This window comes from Chenopodium quinoa, unplaced genomic scaffold, assembly GCF_001683475.1.
Source record: "Chenopodium quinoa cultivar QQ74 unplaced genomic scaffold, ASM168347v1, whole genome shotgun sequence".
Taxonomy (NCBI): domain Eukaryota; kingdom Viridiplantae; phylum Streptophyta; class Magnoliopsida; order Caryophyllales; family Amaranthaceae; genus Chenopodium; species Chenopodium quinoa.
Genome location: NW_018745659.1, coordinates 615,962 through 621,994, shown reverse-complemented (window position 1 = coordinate 621,994; position 6,033 = coordinate 615,962).

Sequence of the window (6,033 nt, the reverse complement as noted above, 5' to 3'; positions counted from 1 at the left end):
TGTCATCTGTTAGCTTTACACAACATATGAAACTTTTAGTTCTAAATTGAAAGTGAATATGGACTCTTAAAAATAGGTAAGAATTATTTCCACAATGAATTTTCTACCTTTTAAAAAGTTCAAGCAAATTCTTATGATTAATGTATGGACACTTACACCCTTAAAAACAATATTTATTTGTTTACTTATTTGCCCTTGATATATTTTTAACACACTAAAAGAAGATTATTATAATAACTAGAGCCAAGTTTAGAGTTACAACAAACAGCTGTAAGTTACTAATACAAAACTTGGTGTTGAGAAAAAAAAAAAGGCAAGCATAATGCCTATGCATATAGCTTAGACCTGGCAATCCTGACCTTGACCCGAAAGCCGAAATCAACCCGACCCGACCCATACTCGACCCAAAGTGGAATTGACCCGGCCTTAATCCGAAACCCGAAATGACCCGACCCGAAAATGACCTGAGACCCGAAGTAACCCGAGACCGAAGTTGTCCCGACCCGATACCCAAAGTGACCCGACCTTAACTTGAATTAATTGATCCAAATAGACTCGAAACCCAAAGTGACCCGAACTAAATTACCTTATACCTGAAATGACTAGAATCTATTTAAGCTAATGATTTGACCTCAGCAAACTGAAATAGAAAATAACCGCAATCAAACTGACTTATTATTATTATTTTTTTTTATTAATTTGTAATGTGTAATAGTGTAAGTATTTTACATATTTTGAGATTCTGGGAATACAAAATCTTCAAGGCCACTTGAGTAAAAAACGCTTCAATGGAAAATGAGATGAAGTGTGTAGAGATTAGAGAAGAGTGAAGACAAAAGAGAGAGATTGGACTCCTAATTTGCAATTTAGCAGTAAATTTAATTTCAAACAAAGCATGTCATAACATATATCTGATCGAATCGGTTAAGAAAAGTTCACAGCTCGAGTAAGTGTACTTAGCGTCCATCCACGCTACTACTTTTTAAGTCTTTATTAGAAAAAATATAGTCTTGTCACTCTTGTGTCATTGTGTGTACTTGTTGAAACCGCCACCACAATAAATATTTTAAGAATATTCAATGGGTAAAATTCTATAATGTAAATTACTGATAATTATAATAGGAAGTCTATTATTGATCAATTTTCTGCACTGGCATGCCTGCATACATGTATCAATGTATGTCCAGTTAAAATTAATGGAACACTTAAAAAACATATATTATTATAAGAATAATACAAAGAAATTATTATAACAGTGAACAGTGACAGTAATAATAAGAGTATTAAAACTAAGGTCAATAAGAGAGTGAGGTATAACTCAATTAGTTAGAACATCCCTCTTTGTTTCAAGAGATCTTGAAATTGATTCTCAATCTAAACACCAAAAAAAAAAAAAACAAGGTCAATAAAAGTCTAACAATTACTATATTCCATGAAAAAAGTAGTCTTAATAAATTTAGTGAGTTTCTTGTCAAAATATAAATAAATATATATACAGAGTTGAATTTAACCCAATGCATCAACCCGAATATGATCCGACCCGAAGTTTACCCAACCCGAAGTTGACCCAACCCCGAACTAACCCGACTCGAACTCGACCTGACCTGAACTCGACCAGAAGTGTTGACCCGATACCCGACCCGATTATTAGTTGACCCGAATAAACCCGAAACCCAAAATGACCCGACCTGCCCGAACTTGACTCGATAATTTTTTGACCTGAACTTGACCCGACCCGAAATGACCCGCTCCATACCCGACCCAAATGACCCATTTGCCGGGTCTACATATAGCCGATAAGAACCCAAAAGCAAACTACTAAAATCAGTACCAGAACTAGTTTTTTACACGCAAAAGGGAGGACATAACCTGCACAAGGATCACGCTTAAGCTGCAGTTCCAAATCAGTCTAATAGACTTCTCTTACACACTCTGGAACGAGATAATGAGTCTTGTACCCAACAACCATTTCCTTTCCCTACACAGCAAGTTTATGGGCATAGGCATTTGGACATTTTGATCACGCGACACATGGGAAACAAAGGCTACTTCAAAGCAATTGATAAGATCAGCAACATCACAAATAGATGCAGCAAGCTCGTGATGAGGGTTCCCTCGAGTAGTCAGCAGCATGGTGCGCAAGGAGTCAACATCCGTCTCAATCTCTATCTTCTTAATTCCCAAATCATTAGCAATTGCTAAACCATCACTAATAGTATACAGTAAATGTATATTTTTTTTTCAACTTTTATGAATAGTACGCGGATTTTTATTTTCCAAAATATATATGTTTACATTTTCTTTCATGTTGACTGCTAACAGCTTTTGGCATAAGGGCAAGCTGAAAAACATTTCCGGACATAGCTAGTTGCGTTAGCCACCCTATTATGATTTAAAAAGTAGGCTAAATGTAAGTGTGATATTCAGAGTAAATTTGTAAAGAACATGGTAATGGAAGTGTAATCAGCTTCTTAATCCAATTAAGTCGGAAGTTTTTAACAGTTATATTATACTTCTTCCGTTATCTTTTAAATGCAATACTTTGACTTTTACACTATTTATATATTCTTCTTTGACTAGCTTTGTTGATTTATGGTTAAGACAAAAAAAAGTCACGTGGAATCTTGTTAGATTTGTCTCGCTTTATAATTTATTAATATCAATTTTTTTTTTTCCATATTAGTAATAAAAGAGATTTTTGATTGAAATAATAATTTGGCAAGAGTGAAATGAGGAGTGTTGTATTTAAAGGAGAATAGAGGAAATATTATACATATGCCACTAAATCTATTTCGATGTGGTAAGCAATTGATTGGTTACCACATCAATTGTACTATTTGGGAGATGAATTACTCTTTTCGTTTCGAAAATATTAATACATCTCCTTAGACAATAAGTGGTGACCATAAAAGTCAGTCAATTTAATTTATGTTACTAAACAAATACGACATATAAGAGAGCAAGTTAGTGGGTCATGAAGGGTAGGATAAATTTAATTAAATAATGGTGTGGTCCTATTTCATTTAATCATTTATGTTACTGTGGCTATTAAAAAGAAAGAAGTCATTTATTCCGAAACGAAGAGAGTATTTTGCATAACATCAAATGTAACCAGAATAACATACAAGGTAGTTTTCATTGCGTGCTTATATGTTAGCAAACCCTTAAAATCAACCAATTTTAGTCATGCCAGCCGTGGAAGAACCATTTCATGAAGGTGATGGAAGAAGGATTGAAGCTTTAAAAAAGATTATGCTTCCGCAAAGATAGGCATAATCACCGACCCTAGAATCGTAGATAATTTTGAAATTTCAAGCTACTAGTCGTATGTCTATGGTAGTGACATAGGGAAAACTAGGTCGTTGACTAATCCTTTCTAAGATCAAACAAATTTATAATCACTTAACTAACCTATATACAAGTATTGTTTGGGGTGAAATTACCCATGCCACGTGGTCCAATAGAATGCTGACACGTGTCATCCCCTTAGAGGCCCAATGGGATCCAATCGGATGCTGACACGTGGCAGAGTAACCCTAATAGGGGGACAACTCTTTTTCTACTATAAATAGAGGAAAATCCTAATTTATTGGGGATGCATGCCCAATCATACATACGAAATACAAATACCGAGCATTATTAATTGCGGAATCTCCCGGAATCCGAGAGAATCTTTACTTTCTGCATCTTTATTCACTTAGACGTATTCTAATTTGATCGTCGGAGGCGGAGCTCCAACCAACCGGAGTCTCCGTGCTTTTGCAGGTATAGGTGGTCGGCTACCAGTTTTGGTGTTGTAACTCCCCCGCAGGACACTTCAAAAGACCCCGAAACATTGGCGCCGTTTGTGGGGAGAGTACTTCTAGAATGACATCCCACGAGTTTGTACCCCTTAATCACGAGAAGCGGCCTCTTGTCGAACCTGAGGTCCATACGGACCGAGATAGTGCCGACGACCAAGAGGTTGAAACCTACATGGCCCCAGACGGGTCGTTCAGATCTAGGCGTTTCCGTCCCAAAGAAACAAGGGAACGGGATGACAAAGGCCTCAGCCACCCAACCGGCCAGCCAGCTGGGCAAGCCCAAGCGGCTGAGGGTGCTGCCCCTGTAACTAGAGATGAACTCATGCAATTCATGAATAGCTTCAAAGGGGAAATCAGGGATCTGATCAGCCAGAAGGCAGGCTCCCACAAGGGTCAGTCGGCCAAAAAGCCATTCCCTTCTGGGAAGAAGCCTACACAGTTAGGGAGGAAACCTTCTCCCCCTGGGAAGAAGCCGGTGAAAGACCGGGTCCTAACTCCTCATCCAAAACCGCATGGACCATTGGCCGTGGATCTCTCAAAATTTCGCTTCCCCGAAGCTTGGAAGAAGAAGCCCATCCGGCAAGTACGGGCGGATGGGTCCAAAAGAACGTTCTTTGATGCTCGAATGTTCCTCCAGCAGAAGAGAAGCCAACAAATGTCAGAGTCGGCTTCAACGTCGACATTTTTAGATAGTCTCCCTAATACCTCAATGGGGTACATGGAGACAAACCGAGAGAGTCAGTCTGGCAACATGTCTGCCCGGACTAGCCCTCAGATTATCCAGCCGGTTCCGTATGTGCCCCAACAACCATACATGCCATATGGATTCCCTTACATAAATCCGGCCCTCTTTGGGGGTCAGGCGGCGCAAAATGTCCAGCCTATGGACTGGCAGCTTCGACTGCTAAACCTTGGGGAATAGCCTTCGACTTTCTTTAGGGAGATAACTGAGGCGGCTCAGCCGGCCAAGGTTAAGAACGTGTTGGTTGGTGCCTATGATGGTACCACCAACCCGGAAGACCACCTTATGACGTACACCAACCTCATGTATTTGCAGGGGTTGGACGATGCCGCTTGGTGCAGATGCTTCCCGACAACATTGAAGGGCATATCCTTACGATGGTTTGGTAACCTGCCAGCCGGTTGCGTCAACAACTTCAAGACACTGGCATACCTGTTCGTGTCTAACTTCTCTATGAACATCCCGGCCAAGAAGACAAGCCTCGATCTGGGGGCTATACAGCAGGGGGATAGAGAAGGGCTGAGATCTTACGTCAGGCGGTTCAATCTGATGAGAATTCAGATACAAGAATTGTCTGATGAGGTTGCTTACACAGACTTCTTCAAGGGTCTGAAAGATGGGTCAACTTTCAAGTTTGACCTAGTCTGGAAGAGGGTAGCAACCCTCCAGGAAGCCTTGATGGAGGCCGAGGCCTACATACCGGTGACGGAGCTTTGTGCCATCAAGGAGCCGTCGGACCCTAAAAGGTCCGACAAACGGGAAAGCTGGCCTGCTCAGCCGGTCAAAAAAGAGGAGAGCAAAAAGAGAAAAGAGGTCTGGGTAGCTGACCGCTCTGGTCAGTCATCCTAGAAGAAGAAGAAAGAGTTGAGACCGTACGTTCCTAAGTACGAGTTCAACAAAGATTGCTCCTCCATCCTCATGGAGGTCAAAGACCGGTTGTCTATAGAAAAACCGGCTGCAATGAAGAGTCCCATCAAAAGCCGGGACAAGTCCAAGTGCTGCCATTTTCACGAGGACATAGGCCATGATACCAATGGATACTATAGCCTCATGCGCCTACTGGACCACCTGGCTAATGAGGGGGCTCTAAAGTCCTACCTTGTGAAGCCCAAGGGCAACCCCTGGACAAACAATGGACATCAGTCCAAGAAGCCAGACAACCTGGCTATAAGCTCTGACACTGACGAAGAGCAAATCATGACCATAGCAGGCGGCTTCGCCGGGGGTGGTCCAACCATCCGAGGCACAAAAGACAACCTCCGGAAATCGAAGGTCAACTCGGTAGATGAGGGCCAGGCGTCAAAAGACACCTTCCCTGAGGTCATCATCTCCGAGAAGGACCGGGGCCAGGTCTGGCGGCCTCATGGTGACCCCATAGTCATCGAGTGCAAAGTCGCCAACCAGCGAGTAGGCCGGATCCTTATAGATACCGGGAGCTCGTCTGACCTTATCAGCTGTAGTTGCTTGGCAAAGCTCAAGTACAAGCCT